The sequence below is a fragment of the Ursus americanus genome, chromosome 8, assembly GCF_024610735.1.
Source record: "Ursus americanus isolate L20-20 chromosome 8, mUrsAme1.1.p, whole genome shotgun sequence".
NCBI classification, from domain to species: Eukaryota; Metazoa; Chordata; class Mammalia; order Carnivora; family Ursidae; genus Ursus; species Ursus americanus.
Genome location: NC_142134.1, coordinates 34,013,967 through 34,037,135, shown reverse-complemented (window position 1 = coordinate 34,037,135; position 23,169 = coordinate 34,013,967). Strand labels below are relative to the sequence as shown.

Here is a 23,169-nt window from a genome sequence, read left to right as displayed (position 1 = left end):
TCCCGAACAGCTGCAACCTCATATATTTATTGGCAATAAACAATCAAAGACAATCAAGGGAATAATCCGTATTATATCCTAGTGAATAGTGGTAGGTCACGGGGAAGGTCACGGGATTGGATGATGTAATGTTCGGCAAGTGAGGCCTATCTTAAACATGTTTCTATGGATCCCACGGGCTATTGTCAAGAGCAATCACGTTTCGGTTGGGGCAGTGTTCTGCCCTGTAGCAGACCAGGCGTTCCTGGCCCCTGGTTATCTGAGGGCAGCGTTCCACCCTGAGCTAGCTAAGCGTTCCCAACTGCTGTGTAAGCCGGGCGCTCCCGGCCACTGGGCTCTGACGTTTACGCTAAAGCCCGCAAGGTCACAAACATGTTTTCCTATTATATCCTTAGCATAAGCTCTCGGCCGGGGCTGCTGCAATTACTGATATATAATTCACCCTTTTAAAGTACAATTCAGTTTTTAGTATATTCATAGTTATGTAAAAATCACTAACATCTAGTTTTAAAAGATTTTTATCATCACAAAAAGAAACTCCATACCAATTATCAGCCAGGGCCCAATTTCCTTCCCTTTGCCCCTGGAAACCACTAGTCTCCTTTTCGTCTTTGTGGGTTTGCCTATTCTGGACTTGCCATATAAATGGAATCATAAAATATATGGTCCTTTGTGACCGGCTTCTTTCACTGAACATAATGGTTTTAAAGCTCATCCATATCACAACATGCATCAGTACCTCATTCTTTTTTATTGCTCAATAATATTCTATTGCATGAATTTTTTGTTTATTTTTCATTTATCCACTCATCATTTCATAGTCATTTGTTTTGTTTTACTTTATTTTTGTCTACTATGAATAATGCTGCTCTGAATATTCATGCTTTCATTTCTCTCTGACATATACCTAAGAGTGGAATTGCTGAGTCACATGTTAACTGTGTTTAACATCATGAGGAAAGATAGTTTTCCACAGTGATCACGGCATACTTTGATGACACCAATTTATAACGATTCCAATTTCCCAACATCCTTGCCAACATTTGTTATTAAATATCTTTTTGGTCATAGACTTCCAAAGGTGTACGAAATGGTATCTCATTGTGGTTTTGATTTGCATTCCTCTAATGAGTAATGAAGCTGAACATCTTTACATGCGCTTATTAATCTTTTGTATATCTTCTTTGGAGAAAATGTCTATTGAAAAACCATGTTTATTTTTAAATTGCATTATCTGTGTTTTAAGTGTTGATTTGTAGTATCCTTTTCAATAACAATTTTGATTGGTGTTGGGAGGAGCAAGTTTGATACTAACAATGGAAGTGAAGTAAGAAATCACCTGTGAGGAAAAAGTAAAATAATTATACACACTTGACAAATAAATTTGGATATGAATGAATTTATTCAACAACATTTATGGAGTACCTTCTATTTCCAAGACATTAGTGTAGGCACTGAGCTGACAGTGGAAATATGCCTTGCAGAGCTTACATTGGAGACAAATAAGGAAATCAATTAATGGTATCTCATCTGTTACTGATAAGCACCTAAAATAAACAAACAAAAAAGGTGTCATGAGAAGGGGTATTTGAGTGATCAGGGAAAAACCTGTCTGATGAGGTGGCACAGGCCTAAGACCTTAAGATATTAGACTTCTAAGGAACCAGTAGAGATGTTTTTAAACAGTAGCAACAGCAAGAAAAGTCATCAAGGCAATGAAATGATTGCAAGTTTAGAAAGAAAAATAAGAAGGCCAGTGTGGCTGGAGTTTAGTGAGAAGTTAGAAGAAGAAGAAGGAGGAGGAGGAGGAGGAGGAGGAGGAGAGAAAAAGGAGAGAAAAAGGAAAGAAAAGGAAAGAAAAGAAAAGAAAAGAAAGGAAAGGAAAGGAAAGGAAAGGAAAGGAAAGGAAAGGAAAGGAAAGGAAAAGAAAAGAAAAAAGAAAAGAAAAGAAAAGAAAAGAAAAGAAAAGAAAAGAAAAGAAAAGAAAAGAAAAGAAAAGAAAAGAAAAGGCAGTGGAAGATCACATCGTACCTTGTGTGCTATGGTTAGGAATTTCTTCTAAATGGCATTGGAAACTATAAAAAAATTTTAAATAGGGGAGTAAAAGATACAGTTTTCTTTGTGAAAAGATCACCTATTTGGTAAATGGATGGGGGAAGACAAAAGTAGAAGCACAGAGGTCATGTAGGAGATCATACAATAGTCAGAAGAGATGCTGTCTTGAACTCTGGTGGCGATCAAAGTGATGTAACAGTACGGACAGATCTGTAAGCTATTTTAGAAATAGAGCTAATGGCATTGTTGGACTGTCTGACAAAGGGATGAAGAGAGGAGTGAGGAAATGGAAGAATTCTAGCTTATTCCAGTTTTTATGGCTTATAAAACTTCTATCTTTGTGAAAATGTATCTTTTGTATGGGTGAGTCACTACTGGTGCTATTTACTCAATCAGGGAAGGAAAGATAATTAGTGCTGATAATTACAGAGAAAGTGATTTTCTTCTATGAAACAATATTTTTTTGAAACAATCTTTCAGTTAAAAGCCCAATAGGAATTCCAATTGGAAGCATATTGATATATGGTCTAGACAAAAATATTCTAGGCTCGAATCTTCCAGAAATTTTGAGTTTGTAGCTCTTTTATGCCTCCAACAACTATAATTCACGCAAGAAAGTAAAGATGATTTTACCTTAGAACATGTGATATTCAGACAGACATGTGTAAATGCTTGCAAAAGTAATAATTAAGATTTAGGCAGCAGCCAGCTTGATCTGTAGAATCTATTTCTGTAATTACTAGATGTTAAAGTATCTTTGACTGGTTTTCTATCAAGACTACTATTGGAAAAATAGCACGGTGAAAGATTAAGGACAAGGATACACTGATGTCCCTAAACCCTTCTTTACTTTGACAATCTTAAACCCTTATCTTCAATTTCCACCTATGACAACAGCTAATATTACAAGTATCAGCAACCAAGTTCAGATTTTCCCAGATGTCCTGGAGTAGCTAACATCAGGATAAGCTACATTTACTTTATTTCCATCATTCTCCTTGCTTGCTAGTGACTAGAAGAGAAATTTTATCATGTCAAAGTGTCAGAAATATTCAACAATGATTGCTGCAATCACTGGAAAAAGAACTCTGGAACCTTGACTACTTTATCATCACACCAGCCACTGAACTCTTTTTCTTGGATATATTCCTGGTGACAAATACTTAAAATGTCATTTAATGATAGGAAGCGGGTTGTGCAACATTTGTACTGAGTCTGCTAAAGCTGCCCTAAACTGGAGCATGCATTTGCTGATGTGCAGAGAGTGTGCCCATTTTAATAAGTATCCTTTTATTAAAATTAATTAGGTTCCTCAAGATTGCTTATTATTTTCCTATCAAACCCATGAGAAGTAAAACAAATCCACATAGTCTGAAAGGGAGGGAGTTGATTAAATGTAAGATTTAGATCGAATCCTAAAATAGATGGGTCATAAATAGAGTATGGAATATTCAGAATAAAAGGGGGGGAATATGTATGAAATTTAGTTCAAAGTATTCTGCCATTGTATTCTAATCCTACCTTACCCATGTGGATTGATTAAATGACTGAATTTACCTAAGTTGCCATTAAACAATTTGCTTGATATTTCATGGTAGTTCTTTGTTCTTCGTCAGATACTTTTACCTATTATGAACACTACAGGCATTCAGGCCATATTTCTGGGTTGGCTGTGGTTGAACTGAGTAGCTATCAGGCCACATGTTCAGATATAGATATTCAAGTATCAAAAAAAATAGAAAAGGTAGGTAGTTCTCTTTTCCTTCATAAATGTTTTTATGTTCAGTTTATTTTATGAGTTTGTTCCCCAGAAGTATAGTGTATTTGCCAGTATTTTTTTTTTATCCTAAGCCATGGAAGCTAGGAACTAAACACTTTAAGCCAAAAAATATATAATCTGTGTGGTTAGGCTAGTCTGTGTGGTTGAGGATTACTGGTTTACATAACTAAATTGCAGGAAACATAGTAATGCCTGAAACTTGAATACCATCAGGATTCTATCTCTTGACCTTGTTTCTTTCTATATATTGGCTTTATTCTCTTCCATTATAGCTTGATCTATATTGATAAGGAAATATGCAATGAAAATGTGACAATGGTGAGATGAGTACATGTGGCTAGGAGAAACTTAACTATTACAATCCCACTACTTAATTATTAAAACTGAAATGGTTATTTCTCCAAGCTCTACTTCAAAACAATTCTGAAATAGGAATAGGATTTTAATTCACCCAGCTTGTCTGCAGCCCTCAGATAAATCTTGGTGGCAAATGAATGGAATATCAAGATCGGCTTTGCTTGATCAGTTCCTACAAATTACACCCCATCATAGGATGAAGGGAAAATGAGTCATGTAGGAAGATTTCAACTCCCATCTGACAAGCATAATAAAATAATAGGGTAAGGATAGTTTCTTCAAAGAAGAGAAACTGAAGTTTCTGGAATACAGGTCATTGTTACTGGAGCTTTCATGCTGTTACTAGAGCAATCAGAGTAACAAACGTGCAGTACACAAAGAGTTGGCTATTAGCAGTAGTGAAGAAAATATTAATAAAGTCATAGAAGTTGAATGCTTCAAGAGCATGGAGTGCAAATAAGAGAAGGAAGGAAGGAAGGAAGGAAGGAAGGAAGGAAGGAAGGAAGGAAGGAAGGAAGGAAGAAGGAAGGAAGGAAAGAGGGAAAGAAGGAAGGAAGGAAGGAAGGAAGGAAGGAAGGAAGGAAAGAAGGAAGGAAGGAAGGAAGGAAGGAAGGAAGGAAGGAAGGAAGGAAGGAAGGAAATAGGGAAAGAAGGAAGGAAGGAAGGAAGGAAGGAAGGAAGGAAGGAAGGAAGGTAGAAGGAAGGAAGGGAAGAGGGAAGAAGGAAGGAAGGAAGGAAGGAAGGAAGGAAGGAAGGAAGGAAGGAAGGAAGGAAGGAAGGAAGGAAGAAAGGAAGGAAGGAAGGAAGGAAGGCCAAATTAGAACCCTTCCTTACAAGTATTAGTCATTTTTGTTATTTGACAGTAAATATTGTCAACATTTCATGTATGTATTAAAATGTGAGGTGATTTAATTTGCTTAGAAAAAAATATTTTGCTGCTGTTGTGTTTGAGATACCTAAAGAAATTGTGCAAAAGCCAAAATATTTTTCATACCTACACTGCATTTGAAGTTTCTAAATCTGGTTGACTATACTAATTAGCTGCACTCTCCCCAGCTTTTTTGGAAAGTGGAAGATTACTGTATTTCTCTTTTACAGATGGGTGATCCAGAGCCAGAGAGCTTAAGTGACTTTGTGAAAAAGCATATATAGTCATTCATGTGTAGAAGCAAGCATTGACAGAAAGGATGGACACTCAGTCTGTTTCTTTAACCACCGAGCTAACTGCACTTCCTTAAGTAGAAAAGCTAGTGATCCATGCCCTCAATTTCTTGCTATTTAATTACCTGGAATCAGATTGGGGTCTAAGAACAACTGCCTTCTGAATTTATTTTTAAAAGCCCATATTTGAGATGTTTTGCAGAAATCTGAATCAAGTATAAAAAACTCTGTGCTGTATTTGGGATTAATCTATGTCGTTAAGAGAAATAAAGTTCAGGTAACAAATGAAAGAGAATTTGCACTTGGAAAATGTACGAATGCACTGAAATCGATTTCACCCACAAAATACAACCTGTTTCTAAGAAAAATCTCCTTGGAAGAAAAATGTTAGGCACATAAAAAGTGCATTAAAGGTATTTATACAAAAGTAAACTTTAAATGAACTCTCTATAAAACTACAACTACTAGAGCGGATTTGTAAATCAGACCAACATTAAACAACTGCAACAAATGTATGTGTCAATACTGCAGTGGTAGGACTTGGTTTACAGACCATGAAACTGTAGGGTAGAGTAGAATGCAGGCCACTGCAGGAACTGGAAACTCCAGAGGAAGCAGTGACAGACAGCTGCATTGAAAATGCATGCAAAATTTTCAAATCTTTGATTCAGAGTTAATTCTCAACTCCAAAATTTAAATGAAGTATCTTTATTTAAAAAGAAAGGAAAGAAGTTTACTCTACACTCCATTATTGTGTCCTATTTTCTGATCATGAAGAATATTTTTGTTCATTTTCAACTAAGATGTTACTAATAATTTATAAATTTTATATTTATGGAAATGACCATAAACAGACACTGGTTATAAATGCTAAACATGGCTTTACACTTTACTGTCTTTGACAATATATATGATGGTAGCAATTATATATGAAAGCATAATTAAAGAGTTAAAATATAATTTGATTTCAATGTAATATAAGCACTATTTTTATATCACTGAATTACAAAAGTATTGATTTTGAAATTACAACCCAAAACTTCTGTATTCAAACTTAACAATCTGCAGATTATTAGCTATGCCATCTTGAACAAGTTAGGTAACTTCCCTGAGACAAAGTTTTCTCATACGTAATATGAAAAAAAAATGTTGCAAGGGATTTTCATAAAAAATGAGTAAGCAAATATATATAAGTAGCTACCATAATGCATTGCATATAGTAAACATTTGTCGCTCTTACTATGAGTCATAACAACTGCTTTATTTGGGTTTTCTCGTACTTAAAAAAATTATATATCCAGTACTACCTCAATAAATCCTCTAAGATATTTTATAGTTACTCACATCGTCTGATATAAAATAGAATTTAAATAATAACTAATACGCTCTTCTAAAAAAATAGACTCATAGATAACTTTTTCCTCATCTCAATCTTGCAGGAACTAAAAATAAGAAATTCCAGGAGACATATTTTCTCACCCTTCTTCTAGGACAGAATTATTTTTGCTTGGACTTCAATTGCATGCGTTTGAATTCTATAATTGGTGCTTCCCTGATGAAACTGCTTCCATTTAATGCTTTTCAATTTATCTGCATATCATCTTTGTAATAAAGATAATAATGGTGTTCATAAGGAGATTGGAACAGTTCTTGGCATGTGGAAAGTTCTTAAAATAGTTTAGGTACATGTACAACATGAGATGATAGTGCTAAAAACATTCCATGATTCTTGTTAAAATGTAGTAGCTGTTATTTTCCTAAATGTTTAATTTTAAAAAGTAAATCTTAGAATTGTGTAACATGGAGAAAGCATGACTTCTGGAGAAAAAAAGTCTGAGTTTAGTTCTGAGACTTGCTGATAACCGGCTGAATGGTTTTAAAAATATTTAATTATTTTGTGACACAAATTTCTCATTTCCAGAAGGATGATGGTATTTATTATACCTAGCTTATATGTTTCTTGCACAAAAAAAGGGAAATAATAAATGGACCACACTAATACAGTATGATCCAGTAATAAATATGATCCAGTAATTCCACTACTGAGTATTTACTCAAAGAATACAAAAACACTAATGCAAAAAGATATATGCACCCTATGTTTATTGCAACATTATTTACAATAGCCAAAATACAAAAGTAGCCCAAATGTTCATTGATAGATGAATGGATAAAGATGTGGTATATATACAATGGGATATTAGTCATAACAAAGAGTGAAATCCTGCCATTTGAAACAACATGGATGGATCTAGAGAGTATAATACTAAGCAAAATAAGTCAGTCAGAGAAAGACATATATAATTTCATTCATACATGGATTTAAGAAACAAATGAACAAAATAAACAAACCAGAGTCTTTGTGTTTTGTTTTTTTTTTAGATTTTATTTATTCATGTGACAGAGAGAGAGACAACCAGCGAGAGAGGGAACAGCAGGGGGAGTGGGAGAGGAAGAAGCAGGCTCCCAGCGGAGCAGGGAGCTTGATGCGGGGCTCGATGCGGGGCTCAATGCAGGGCTCGATGCGGCGCTGGATCCCAAGACTCTGGGATCATGCCCTGAGCCGAAGGCAGATGCTTAACGACTGAGCCACTCAGGTGCCCCACACAAAACAGATTCTTAACTATAGAGACCAAACCGGTGGTTACCAGAGGGGAGGAGAGTGGGGCATGGCTGAAATAGATGAAGGGGATTCAGAGTACAGTTATCTTGTTGAGCACTGAGTAATGTATAGAATTGTTGAATCACTGTATTGTACACCTAAAACTATTACAACGCTGTATGTTAACTACACAGGATTTTTAAAAAATATATTTTTTAAAAGAAATGATCTTGGCTTCTCATTACTTCCTGAGTTAAAATTAAACATTGGCCTCTGGATTTAAAGGTTCACCATAATCTGCTTTCAATGAAACAGTACACACTTCTGGTTCTTCTTTTGCATCTTTTCTTCTGTATATTACTGTTGACTACAAGTAGACAGATCCTATCATCTTCCCACCTGTTAACTACAACCCACTTGTTTCTATTTTCAACACCACAGCATATATTCAAGGCCATCTTCACATTCTATCTCATTAACAAAGTCCACTGAGAATACACGATCCTTAAGGAATTTGCTTCCTTTCTAACTACTCCTGTTCTCACATATTTTGTATACTTGCCATCATTTTTTACAGCTGCCTTTTATCAACAGATCATTCAAAAAGATAATTTTTCAAATTTTAATTTTGTTGACTAATTTATGTGAGTATAATCTTTTCCAAGGAGATTTTAAGCCTTGGAGGATGCAGGCATGGATTTTTAATCATGGTGAAGTTCACATAACTGATGTGAGAGCTAGAAGCAGTGTTACATTAGTGAGACTATGCTGGGCTCCCCCACAATTGGACTACCCCACCCAGAGGTTTCTTCAAGGAAGCATTCTCTAATATTCTGTTAGGTAAGGAAAAATCATATAAACATCCAACACTCTACCTGATAGTTGTAACATTTTTGTTATAAGAATTCTGGAAGGTATTTTTTTATCATAAAATGATGTTGAATTTTGTCACATGCTTTTTCTGTATCAGTTGAGATGATCATATAACTTTTATCCTATGGATGAGAGATAGAAGCAGAAAAATGTTCATCTTTAGCTCAGAAGGCTGACCAGTAGCTTGTATATTTTCAATAAGGATTAAATACAAGCTAGTTGTTACATTTGTAAAGGGTCTCATGACTGCCTGTACATATCACTGATATTTAATATTGAGCTGAATGATAAGCACCTGAGAAATCTTGTGAAAGCAGTTTCACCAGTAGAAATTTGAAGAAGACATTTATGATCTAATACTTCCTGCACTTCCTCTCCCCCATGAGCACTCAGCATATAAACACTGGCTTCGTACAGCAAAAGTGTGCCTTTCTGTCCACAAGTTCTGTCCCCATGCTATAATAAAAGCACCTTTTGCACCAAAAACATCTCAAGAATTCTTTCTTGACCATTTGTTTGTGACCCCACATCGCTATGATAGGATTTTTATCCTATTTTTATCCTTCGTGTGGTGTATCACACTTGTTGATTTGCTTATGTTCAAACATCTTTGCCCAGAGATAAATGCTCCAATGTGTTATTGAATTCAGTTTGCTAGATTTTGTTGAGAATTTTTGCATGTATATTCATCAGAGATATTGGCCTATAGTTTTCTTGTAGTCTCTCTACCTGGCTTGGGTATCAGGGTAATGTTGGCCTTTTGAAGTGAATTCCCTCCTCTTCAATTTTTGGGAGAAGGTATTTTTCCCCACTATCCACTAATAACAAAGAAATGAAACCTATTTTCCAGCTGTTCTTAGACAGAGTCAAAATTTCAGCAATGTTGTGCAGGCCAGTGCCTGCCTTTTATGGCATCTTTATTACCTCCCTCTTCATCAACCACTCATACAAATGTAATTAGTATATTTCTTGACCTTTTTTTTTTCTTGATATAGAGGAAATGATTAACATATGATTTACAATAAAGTGTCCATGACCAATAATTGTATTAGTATTTTGGGAGCATTTCTATTTAGAAGAAAGCTTAATGTGAGAAAGGAAATGACTAAAGATCTGGTTTAATGTAATTGGGACATTTTAAAATTTAGGTTTTGGGCACCTGGCTGCTTCATTCGGTAAGCATCTGCTTTCTGCTGAGATCATGATACCAGGATCCTGGGATTGAGCCCCTCATTAGGCTCCCTGCTCAGAGGGGAGTCAGCTTCTCCCTCTGCAGCCTCCCCCCCCCCCAACCTGTGTGTGCTCTCTCTCTCTCCCTCACAAAAATAAACAAATAAAAGCTTTTTAAAAAATTAAAAAATAAAATTTAGGTTTTATGCCTCAATCCATATTTCCCTGTACAGATCTAATCTGCTTATGTGTGAAGATGTTTTTGGTTTATGTGATTTTTATCTTTGAGATGTTTCTGAATCCATACAATTAGATAGGGCAATGTTATATAATAAATTTCAAAAATTTGTTACTTATTATTACAAGTAAAGATTTTAATATCTTTTAAATATTTAAATGTTTAATATAATTAAGATATCTAATTCAACTCAAATTTGGTAATAAGAGAAATCCCAAGTAGAATTATTACTATTTCATGTTGACTATTGGAAACAGATGATTATGTTTTCTATCTGTCCAATTAAATAGAAAGAAAATTTGCTAGAAGCCTTTAATATTTTTCTAAAGAATTATACTATAAAATGATATAAAAGTTTAAAATCAGTCTGTGGTTCGTATGTTCTTTTCATCAGGGTTGTAAAGAGAAACAGAACATTTTTTATTTTCATAAAAGAGGTTATTTAGGAGGAAAAACAATTAATCAATAGATGGTAAAGAAAAATATTTTTAAGTAGTTTAAAATCATCTCAACTGAAATTACTTTTTTCAAACCTACTCAGGTAAATGTCAGTTTGGATAAAGTTATTAATTGTTGGATGCTATTTGTTAATAGACTGGTAGAGAAGAATCTTTCCTAGACTAATTCTATCATTATCATCTGGATTTTTAAGAACTTTTTTTTTCAATTAGTTGTTCATATATATTTATTTACAAATAATTTCTTTTTTTTATTTTTTTAAGATTTTATTTATTTATTTGACAGAGATAGAGACAGCCAGAGAGAGAGGGAACACAGCAGGCGAGTGAGAGAGGAAGAAGCAGGCTCCCAGCAGAGGAGCCCGATGTGGGACTCGATCCCAGAACGCCAGGATCACGCCCTGAGCCGAAGGCAGACGCTTTAACGACTGCACTACCCAGGCGCCCCTACAAATAATTTCTATAAATTCTAATAAATTTATCAAAGTAGGATTAAATAATAGCTTTATCTTTAATAAAATAAAAATCAACAAGAAATGAATAATTTATTTTTAAATGATTTTTTAAAAATGTATTGTTGGATTAGGTTTATTAATATTTTGTTGAGGATTTTTGCATCTGCTTTCATCAGAGATAGTGGCCTGTAGTTTACTTTCTTGAATGAATAATTTAAATTGTTCTTTCAGGTAGTCAAACAATATAAATGAGGTACAACTCATAAGAGCTGTGAAAGGAGGGTTTTGAAATAAGATTTAATATGTGAAACTATGTTTTGGTTGATACTTAGAAAATATTTTGTTTCATTTTCACACTCTTTGATTACAAGTTAGGCTTCTAATTGTTTTTAAAAGTATAGCCAAGGGGCGCCTGGGTGGCACAGTCCTTAAGCGTCTGCCTTCGGCTCAGGGTGTGATCCCAGCACTATGGGATCGAGCCCCACATCAGGTTCCTCCACTATGAGCCTGCTTCTTCCTCTCCCACTCCCCCTGCTTGTGTTCCCTCTCTTGCTGGATGTCTATCTCTGTCAAAATAAATAAATAAAATCTGTAATAAATAAATAAATAAATAAATAAATAAATAAATAAATAAATAAAAGTATAGCCAAAGATGGATATGGCATATCCCTGCCCACACTGAATAGGGACTAGACATTCCAAATGTATATGGTAGTCTTTTAAAAAGTAAAACTATAATTAGTGAACTAAACAGTATATAGCATCACTTCATTACTTCATTCATGTTTATTAGGTTCTTATAATTTGTTGTTATACCCTCTGAGAGTGGATAATTCAAATAGGGAAATGAAGAGATATATGGTAAAATCACATTTATTCATTTATTCACTTATTCTTTCATTCATTAAAAAAAAAAGTTGCATGACTATTACTGTCAGACAACATTCCAGGCCCTGGGGGGTGGATATAGACAGAGTCATAAAACTTATATTCTGAAGGGAGGGGAAGGGGTAGACAACAAACACAATAAGTAAAATATATGTTATAGGACAATAATCTTCACAGAGATAAACAAATAGATAAAGGAGAATAGAAATGGGGAAAGTGGCAATTGTCAAAATATAAATAAAGGAGCAAAGGAAGACCTTAGTAAGAAATGTACATTTTATAAATACTGGAGGTCGGTGTGTGAGTCACAAAGATATAGAAGCGTAATATTCCAGAGAGAAAAGAAAGAAAGTACAAACATCCCGAGAAAGAGATATAGCTCTGTGTTCAGAGGAGAGAAGCTTAAGGTGCCTTGTGCAGAGTAAGGCAGACGGAAAGTAATAGATGTCAAAGATGTAAATAGATAGCCAACATATGTACTGGCATTCTGCTTTTATCCCAAGTGAGATGAAAAAGTAATAGAGAGCTCAGAGCAGAGCAATGAAATGAATTGACTTTCTATTTAACAAAGTTACTTAGACTTCTGCCATTAGAACATATTGAAGGGATGCACGGGTGAAAATAGAGAGATTATTAGTGGGCTCTTAAAATAATTTAGGTTACGAAAGTGAGCTTGGACCAGCATGAAAAGTGTTGAAAAAATAAGAAGTGGTCAGATATGGAATATATTTTCAATGTAGAACTGCCCAGATTTGCTGATAAATTATTAGTGAAATATAATAGAGAGGAGTGAGATGACTGAGATTTTGGGCCAAGCAACTAAAAAGACACCATAACTGGGATGGATATGGCTGTGGGTGGAGGTTATGGAGGTTGGAGTGGGGGTGGAGAGATCCAGATTCAATATTGTATAGGTTTGTTTTGAAATATCTGTTAGACATTCAAGATAGATGTTGAGGCGCAGTTTGAAATCGCAATCTGTTGTTCAGGTGAGAGGTCAAAAAAAGTTATACAGTTGGGAATCATCATCATGAGGTCTACCTAACCTCATGGAACTGCTGATATCACACAGGAGAGGATCAACTAAAGGAAAAAAAAAAAAGAGTCTAAGGACGGAGAACTGCAGTAGTCCAACTTTAATGGGCTCTGTTTATGAAGATGAGCCTGCAAAGGAAACTCAAAGATAAATGAGCAGTGAGGTAGGAGGAAAACAGGTGAATGCAGCCTTGGAAGAGAAGGCAGTGCGTTAACTATAAGCCAGCAAAATGAGACAAATACTTTCTCAAGAAGACTCAGATTTGATTATTGGATTTAGCAAATTCATGTGATCAGTGATTCTGACAAAGCTATTTTGTAGAGCTGTCTGAGGAGAAGCCTGACTGGAAAAGATTTTAAAGGGGTAAGAAAGAAAGTAATTTAAAAAGTGAACATCAACAAAATATTCAGAGTATTACTCTAAAGCACTAGTTCTTATTCTTTAAATAGTAATATATAGGAAGAGGCTCGTGTTCTAATTTCAAAGTGATGATGAATATAGAAGACATTTTGTGATATTGCAGTAATCTAACATGATAAAAAGGGTATTTGTTTAGTGCTAATATTGTGTGGTGGATTGTCAACATGAAAAATTGAATGAAGGACATTATACTTCAGCCAGTTAAAATAAAGAGCTTTTTTTTTTCTTTTTTTGTTTGTGTAATCTTCTGAACTCCATCTGCAGTCCTCTGGCATCTACTCTATATTGAGAATCTTGCTATAAAGGAAAACTGAGTGGTATCTGGAGGATGAAACCTCTAGGCAAGATGTGTTTTTCTTTCTTTCTTTCTTTTCCTGAAGGGAATATTAGCAGTGTTTGGAAAAGATCAAATTTGCAGAAATATCAAATTCAGAACAAGAACCTCTCATTTAGGAGAAGGAGGTGAGCACTGTTGGAACTCTATCCTCGAGTAGAAAAGTTAGGTGCTCAAGTAGAAAATGTCAACATAGAGAAGCACAGAGAGTACGAATAAAAAAATAGCAGAGAATGTGGGCAAAGATACAGGCTAGAGCAGTTTATAGAAATTCTCTTCTGAGGTAGTCAGTTTTCTCTGTGAAGTAGGAACCAAGGCATATAGTGAACAGTGGAGACGGGAGAGGAAGTATTGGGGATTTGAAGAGTGAAGACAAAGAATGTTCTAAAACAGAGGAAGAGTGAAAAGACTAAGGGAATATCATGGGTCGGTATTAATGAATTTAAGTTGAGAAAAATCTTCAGCTTTCCAAATGTTTCTTCAGCTAACTCAAGTTGCAGGGAAGTCAATGTGCAGTAGTTGAAGAACTGGATTTAATCAGTGTTGTCTATTTACAACCATCATTCGGTCAATTATCCAAGAAATGCACATTAAATATCTATCACCTGCTGGTAATTCTTCCAAACACTGGGCACACTATTATATATAAGATGATAAAGTTTTTGCTGTTACAGAGCTTGTAAACTGTGGGGAAGAAGAAGAATAAAGGGACAACTTAGAAGTATGATGATAGGGACGCTGGCAAAGTAGGTCTTTAGCTACTTTAGGAAGGTAAATCTCACCTAGGGTGAAGGAAGACATCCATGAGGGTATCATGCCTTTACTAAAACTAAAAGATTGTGTAGTCATGTTTGATAAAAGATAAGATTCGGTAATCTCAAATAGGTAGAGGAAAACTAAACTTTGTTTTTTTTTTTAATTTCCTTCAGGAAGTTGCTATACTGGATCTTTTAATCTAGCCAAATATGACATTTGATTTAATTATTTTAAGAATTTACTTAAAAATATAGTAAATCCTTCATTTAATATCCATTTCCATGCAATCACTCAAATGCACCACTAACTATTCACAATTACTTTTCTTTTTTTTTAAGATTTTATTTATTTATTTGACAGAGAGAGAGACAACAAGCGAGAGAAGGAACACAAGCAGGTGGAGTGGGAGAGGAAGAAGCAGGTTCCCAGCAGAACAAGGCGCCCAATGCAGGGCTCGATCCCAGGATGCTGGGATCATGCCCTGAGCCAAAGGCAGACGCTTAATGACTGAGCCACCCAGGCGACCCTCACAATTACTTTTCAATTATTCTTTGCTCTTTATATATTCAGCACCTTCCAAAAATTAAACCTCTTAGTTAGGCTCGGGGGGTGAGTGGAGAAAAGTTCCTGCTTATGTGGAATGTATGGCATTACGGAGTCACTTGTGATTTGGTCCCTATACAAAATTTATCAGTTAAAGTTTCTATCTTATTTATATGATGTTTTCCATGCTTCTAATTTATTAGCCTATATATGTTGTCTGCCTTCTCCCACTAAAATGGAAAGAACAAGAACCAGATCTCTCCGTTTCTGTCTGGACCCTGGGTGCCTGGAACTCTTCTTGACATAGTGTCCTTAATATCTATTGAATGTATAGTAGAGTGAGAGAATAAATGAGTGAATATCATTTAAACTTCATGTTTGTGAATTCAAAATCAGCTATCGGTAAAATTGCCATTCATTATCCACTTAAGATAAGAAAAATATGTTTTGTAGAAGAAAGACAAAGTGCATTAAGAAGGATAAAGGCAAGTTTATACTCAATGTCTGCAGAAATATTTAAGTTCAGACTTGCTGTAGAAAAGGTGGCTCTGATAGAAAAGTTTGCAAGTTTATGATACAAACAAGCTTGAGTGCTTACTGTATGTCTACAAGCATGAATAAGGCAATGTCATCAAAGATCTACCTATCTACTCATTCCTATATGGAATTACTGATAATCTCTCATTTACGTATGTAATCTGTAGAATTTCACAAAATCAGGACAATTAGCTTTTTCATATTACACCATTACTAATATCATCTCTGTTTCCATGACTGTATTTGACATTGGTCAGTCTAATTTTGTTAATGTTTTTTTTTTCTTGGATTTGTTGTCTGCAGGCATCTTTTTCCTCAAAAGGATTCACCTATATTCTGACGATAGAACACGCACACATTTGCGTGGTTTTCTGGAACTATCAAGTAAGATGCTTTCCTTGCTGCAGTTTATTATGTCCTGTTATTGTCCTATAAGCAACTACTCCACTGTACCACCTCTTAATACTCTCAAATCCATAACAAAAAAATTTATCTCATGTACATATATGCCTAGAGAGAGAAAGCAGTATGTCAGAATTCAAAGTGAATTAGTAAACCAAGGCACTATTCCTTGTCAGTCTTAAGAGTGCTTCATAACAAATGCTGTTTAAATTCTTTTAAAAAAAAATCTAAATATGACATCCTTAGCAAGTCCAAATCTTGTAGCACAGGGAAATTTGGACACTTCAGAAGTTTTCAAGTCTAGAGAAATGAAATACCCTTTTAATAATCTGATGAGAAGTGCTGTAAAATGTTGGGAAACCAATAGATTACAAATGATTGACACCTGAAGGGGGGAAAATATATATATATGGACAGACATATATGGCACTTAACTGCTGTAGATATGATGTCACTAGACATGTATGTAATAATAATAATAATATCAATAAAATAATTAAGATGCATTTATCTATATATTCTGAGATGTATGTCATTTCGATCTATATTGTAAAATATATATTAAATTTTGCACCATTATACAAACATCTCTGCTACAGGAATTCTGACCGAGCAATAAAATTCTTTTATTACTAAAAATATAACATCAGAACAGAAATGTAGGTGTTGCAGGATAACAATTATTTTGTCAACTTAACACTTAAATGCTTTGTACTTGAAGGCAGAATTTCAGTTTTATCTGTAACAATGGTATTTTCATGTATTTTGAACTAAATCATTGCTTGGAATATGAATTTACTTAAATAGGCTGAAAGCTGTGGTAGTTCCTGAAAGGCATGGTTTCTCCCAAGAAATCACTTATTCATTAAAAAAAATAATTAAGTGAGCTAATGAATGCTCAACCTTTGGCCTAATACACCTACATATTACTTACTTACTTAATTAATTAATTTTCACAAGTTGCCAATGGCACTTTATTTTTTTCTTTTCAACATCCTACCCTACAGCTTCCTTGGTCTTTTTTGCCCGGATGCCAAAGAGCCGGGTATTGGTACGGGCCGTGCAAAGACTGCCAACCCCTTGGAAGTTGTTTTCTTCTGGAATGACTTGGACTCTCTCCGTCTTCTAAACATTCTGAAAGGGGATGATCAGTCCTGTCCGCTGGGTAGCCAATTTGAGTTCTTCAGCAGTGCTGTCTGCCTTCTTGGGGGCCGAGGGCTTCCTGGGGAAGAGGATGAGCTTGGAGCGGTTGGCCTTCAGCTTCAGTCCTGCACATCAGCCTGCAGGGACTCGGTGGACTCGTTCTGCCTTCTTGGAGCCACTGAGATCCCAATGGTCCGTGCCACCTTCTTGTGGGTGCCAGCCACCCGTAATTCTTCCAAGCTGAAGCCCCTGCCAGCTCGCACTTGGGTGTGGTACCTAACTGTGGGGCTCCTCACGATGGGCCCGAGCGGTCTGGACGCAGGGTGCGGGGTCATGGTGCCTGCCTTGGCTTGTTGGGGCATTGCGTCTGCAGATGTTCCGCGCCCTCTGGTTGAACCACGTGGCCACGTGCCACTGACAGTCCTTGTGGAAGTGGGGCCTCAGGATCATGCCATTCCACCCTGGCTGCGGCCTACAGGCTGCTCCGAGAGAGAACAGCCAGCAGAAAAGAACTGATGCTGCAAAGCACCCCGGGTGGTACCAGTTCTTTATTTTAAAACCAAAAATGCAAACACAAACAACAAAATTCTTAAATATGTTTATCTAAATAAATTAGAGGAAAATAATTTCTCATGCATAGAGAAACCAAGAAAGAAGAAAAAAAAAAGGTATGGGAGGGGAGAGATTAGAGAAGAAAAGGAGGCACAAACTAAAAATAAGGGAAAGAAAACTTTGTTAGGAAAAGAATAAAACTGATCATGAAAGAAACAACAAAAAAAAAGAAGACAATATATAAAAGATGGCCCTGTACGCCTTTTTAGTACTGTTAAAGATTTTTTTTTTTTTCTCTGTATGTTTGACTCTCCGGCTACAGAGGTTTTTTTCACATCTAAACCACTTGGACCAAACTGTTTTAGAAAAAAGGAAAACCGAAGTAGAAAAATTACCCTTTTGGCCGAAATTAGTCTAAAGCCCATTCCAAATAGATGTCATACTAACCTACCATACCGCTCCTATCTCTGTTTCTTCCTCTTATCCCTTGGGAGTATTTCTTTTCAGTTGCAAAATAAACTTGAGGATCGTGAAGCATTTTCTGGAATATTTCAGACTTACTTTGGTTACGCCTCATGCTCCTCTCCAACCTGGCAAAGAAATAACCATTACGGAAATGTCACTTCAGACATTTCACAAAGCCAGTAAGTAACTAAGCACAGACAAATAGTAAATAAACCCTTTGCCATCTGTCTCCACAGCTTCCAATAACTTTTGTTTGAAAGAAGCTTATAATCATTCTGAATACTTTAAAACTAATAAAGGGCAGGCTGCAATGGGACAATGTCTTGGTTTGTACGGATTGGGCTTTCCTTAGTATTTTGGTGACCGTGAAAATGGAGGACACCTAAAGGTAACCTCACCTTCTCATGAAAAGATGGGGATTCATTGTTTCAGAAGACTGATATTTTTCCAGGCCTGGGTGACCAGATGCAGAGAATATGTGAAATTTTATACAATACATTGACTGTAACAAAAGAGAAAGAACTGAATATTAGAATATTACTTGAAGACACTGTTTTTGTAAATCAATTTGAAAAAGTTTTATTTTGAATACCCTCACTCCAGCTTATAATTTTCCTATTGTCATTAAATAACCAGACATTTTTATAATTATTTTTTATCAATTTACCAGGTAAATTTCTGTTGAAAAGCACATTAAGTGGAACAGATGTAGATGGCATTTTGCTGGTTGACTGTCCCAAAGAGCTGGAGTCATGCTGACACCTAGTGGAAGAACAGCAGCACTAAGAAAATAAACGATCATCCTGGCTATTCAATTTTCAGAGATCCTCAGCCGCTATAACCTATGAGAAAATAATTATAATAATAATTAAAAAGTATTATCACTGATGTACCTTGACACATTAGATGATCTGTCTTCTTTGTGATGCGTGTGTGTGCATTTGCAAGCAAAACAAGTAGGGATGTGAAAATAATGATTATTCATTGAGAACATAGAGATTCAACTTAATTTGTGAGGCAATTAGGGATTTTTCAAATAATAGATATATAAGAATATAATACCTTTACTTTGCTCTTGGTATTTTCTGTCTTTGTTGGGAGTGAAATCAATTTAAGACCCTCAATCAGTTAAGTTCAACCTTAATCATTAAACTTTCCTATCTTCCTTCTAAAGGCAGTTTTGTTAAAGAATAAAGGTGTTTCTTCCAGGGTCTGAAAGCGAGTAAGCAAGTGTGATGCCAGCTTCTCAGGTGTAAACAGAAATGGTTTATTTTCCTATGTTCCCAGTACATAGAACTTGGATATCATAAGGTGTTCCGCAAATTATTGGTACACACATTGATATATGCATGGTTGAGATCACTGCTCGTAACAGGCTTTGTGAAATATTTAAATTGTAAAATATCACAATACATGGACATTTTAAGCATACATAAATTATATGCAGTTATCTGTATCAGGGTGATATGTATAGAGGATAACCAAAGCCAATGCATTTTCATTCCTTCACAAATATCAGATTTCTGGAAATTAGTCTAATTTCAACTAGAGAATCTCATGATGTTATTTAATTATGATATGTTATCATGACATGATATTGAAACATCACAGTTCTTATAGAATATAATAAATCTTATAACAGGATTTTTAATTTTATTTGTTTTAAGTAGTTATACTGAAAAACTAAAAAAAACACATTCTAAGAAATTTTGGGGTTAAACTGCTGGGAAATTTCTAATGTTAGTTGATGTTAGCAATTAATTGTGAATTTTTGGCTCTTCATATCTATCTCTTGTGTTATAGAATACAGTTTTGTTATTTAAATAACTAAAAAGAAATGTAGGTTACTACATCCCCACACTACCAACACACTAGATGTTTATGAAACCCCCGCTGGATGGTTCCACCCACCATCTGAGAGGCTTGAATGGCCTCTGCATTTTGTATGGACTAAGGTTGAACTCTTGGACAAACCATGTGAGGGCTTGTAACACCTGGCCCTTACCTTCTTCCCAACCTCCTAAAACATGCTACCCCTACACATACCCCAATTCAGCTCACAGAGGCCTCTGTTGTTCAAATTGTGCTCCATCTCTTTCTGTACATTTGTCCTATTGCTTTCTCTGTGCTTGGCATTTTCTATGTGTTGGGCAGAACCCAGGATTCATGTGGTACAGAGGGAAGGGACATTGGTGTCCACTCAAAACAAAAGCAAGTTCTAACCCTAGTTCTTACCATTAATGGCTTTTGATAAATAATGTGTCATCGGTGTGCCTCAATCGCCTCATAATGTTTAGATTGCTGAACCAGAAATACTATATATAAAGGGTTTGGCAGAAAATAAATGCTCATTAATATACTAAATATTTTTATTCCTTGAAAAATTTGTTTCAAGGTAACCTTATTTGTAAAACCATTCTTGAACCAGCCAGGCATGTTAAATAAATTGGCCACACATCTATTATGACACTTTTCACATTATATGATGACCCATGATACTCATTTTTTTTTCTAGCCTGGATCTGAGCTCTAGAATTTTATCTCCAACCACTATGCACCATTCCTGAGAGGGCTAATTAAGTACATCAAACTTAAAATCTCCAAAACCCAATTATTCATATCCCCCCTTTCAAAATATGTTCATCTCAAACTTTATCTGTTTAATAAATGGAGTCATCGTTCATTCCATTGCTCAGGCCAGAATTCTATTTTCCCTTAAGTTCCACAAGCATTGCAATACCAAATCCTTTGTTTGATCATTTTTATCTCTAAGCTCACCTTCATAAGCTTTCTCCACGTTATAGTCAGCTTTTGTACCCAACTCCTAACTCTTCTCTTTCCTATGCGTTCTCTACCTTTAGTTCAAATAACCCACCCAAATGCTCACGGCTATGTATATGCATAAATCATAGGACTCATACCAATATTTGGCCATGTATTAGAATGATACCCAAATTTCTTATTCTAGGAGGTAAGTTTAACATGATCTATCCTACCTCCTTTTCTGAGCTTGTATCTTGTCAGACTCTCCCTTATTCACCACATTCCAGCCCGGTTTCCTCAATGTCCCCTGGGCGGGAGTCTTTGTTCAGACTGCTATAAAAGAACAACAGACTGAGTGGCTCAAACAGCAATTTATTTCCCGTAGTTTTGAAGGTTGGGAAATCCAAGATCAAAGCATCAGCAGATTCTGTGTCTGGTAAAGCCTGCCTGCTTCCTGGTTCACAGGCGGCTGTCTTCTTTCCATGTCCCCACATGGCAGGAGTGGAATGGGAGCTCTATAGAGTCTTTTTTTACGAGGGCACTAACCCCATTCCTGAGTTCTCTATCTTCATGAATTAATCACCTTCTGGAGACCCCATCTCCTAATGTCATCATATTGGGGATTAGGATTTAATTTAAGAATTTTGGGGGAGGGAGCACAATATTCAGTCTACAGCAATAGTCAATCTCATTCCCAATTTGGCCTTTGAATATGTTATTCCTTCTGACTAACCTATTTTCCCAGAAATATTCACCAAGTTTATTCCCTGATTTTCTCTGCTCAAATGGAAATGATAAATCATTGCCTATTACATCATCTAATCAACTAAATCTATTTAATCTATTTAATTTACTAAATCTATTTAATCTAAATCTATTTAATTTACTTATTTATGATTTAAGTGTTTTTAAATATTCCTACTCTTAAAATACAACCAAGGAAAGTGGCTTGAAAATTCAATTCACTATCATATTCCCAGTGGTTAGTGGATATTAGGTGTTTAAAAAGGTTAACTGTCCTTTCCTTTACTCTCTTTCACTAGCACAGTGAGCGGAGTTAATACTCCACATTTTGAAGTATTAACATTGGTAAAGAACTGTACTTGCAACAAAATGATTTATAACAATAACATAAGAAAATGTTAATAGTGGATTGTGATTGTAAAAAGGACCAAGGCTTTACTTTGTATCTCACAGAGCTTAAAAGAGGTGAATCACAAGATAAGTCTACTCAAAACTCCAAACCAGCCTGGTAAACTCATTCTCCACAAGAGCTTCCAATTCTTAATGTTGAACAACAAACACTCACTAATCATCTCACACACTATTCACTTATTTTTTCTTCTGTTTCCATTTTGCGTCAGGCACCTTTCACTTCCCAAGTCTTGGACCAGTATTTCCTGACATGATTGTGTTCCAATAGCTTTCAATCAGGTATTTACATTTGCTTTCTGCCTCCTGTCATTTAACTCCCCACTAAGAAATCCAAGCCATATATTTACCAGACTATTTTTTTCCATTCCAGTACACTTCTGGTGTGTTTGTTCCTCTTGAGGCTAAAAATTCTCATCCTGACCCACTGTCAAGTAGCCTTTGCAGCAGTTCTTGTCATTTCAGGGAATGATGTGAAAAACTACACTTTTTGTTATGGTTTTTCTAAATATTTCTCTAGTTTAATGAAGAATACTACAGAAGTGTATACCTAGAGTGGAGAAACAGCCCACCACTGTGGTAAGAGTTTAAGCCCTGGCATAAAACACAACTGATTTGGAATTTCAGATTTCACCCATTAGCAATTTGGTGACTTTGAACACATTCCTTAAATCTTCTAGGCCTCACTGATAATGTTATAAATTAAATGAGAAAAAGTCTCTATTGTTGATATTATAACATCAACATAATAGATTGATGTCATGCAGTAAATGATAAAAATACATTGTAAAGCATATAGGATAATGTCTGAATATACTATATACACAACTAAAGTTGGATAGGGTTATTGTTTAAATTTCCTTGCGTTTGATGATACTTTTTATATTAGAAAATACATTTTAAAAATGTTTTTAAAATACACCATCAAAGATAGCTCATTATTTCACTTGTTTAATATTATAAAAGATAATAACACTTTCAAAATGTCAACAGATTTTGTATTTATTATATTACTCTATCTTAACCAAC

At 35.4% G+C, this 23,169-nt stretch overlaps 1 long non-coding RNA gene and 1 pseudogene across 2 annotated transcripts in view; one reads left to right on the top strand and one right to left on the bottom strand.

Moving 5' to 3' along the window:
* Positions 1-22,893, top strand: part of LOC148109562 (uncharacterized) — a 72,682-nt gene extending 49,789 nt beyond the window's left edge. The window contains exons 3-4 of one of the 2 annotated variants that reach the window (XR_015725403.1): positions 15,967-16,047; positions 22,353-22,893. This is a non-coding gene — a long non-coding RNA (uncharacterized LOC148109562). Of the gene's footprint in view, positions 1-15,966; positions 16,048-18,895; positions 19,113-22,352 lie in introns of those variants that run through there. The other variant, XR_015725402.1, reaches the window with a different exon arrangement.
* LOC123775913 (large ribosomal subunit protein eL13 pseudogene) lies at positions 17,008-18,649 on the bottom strand (annotated as a pseudogene).
* Positions 22,894-23,169: the final 276 nt, after the last annotated feature.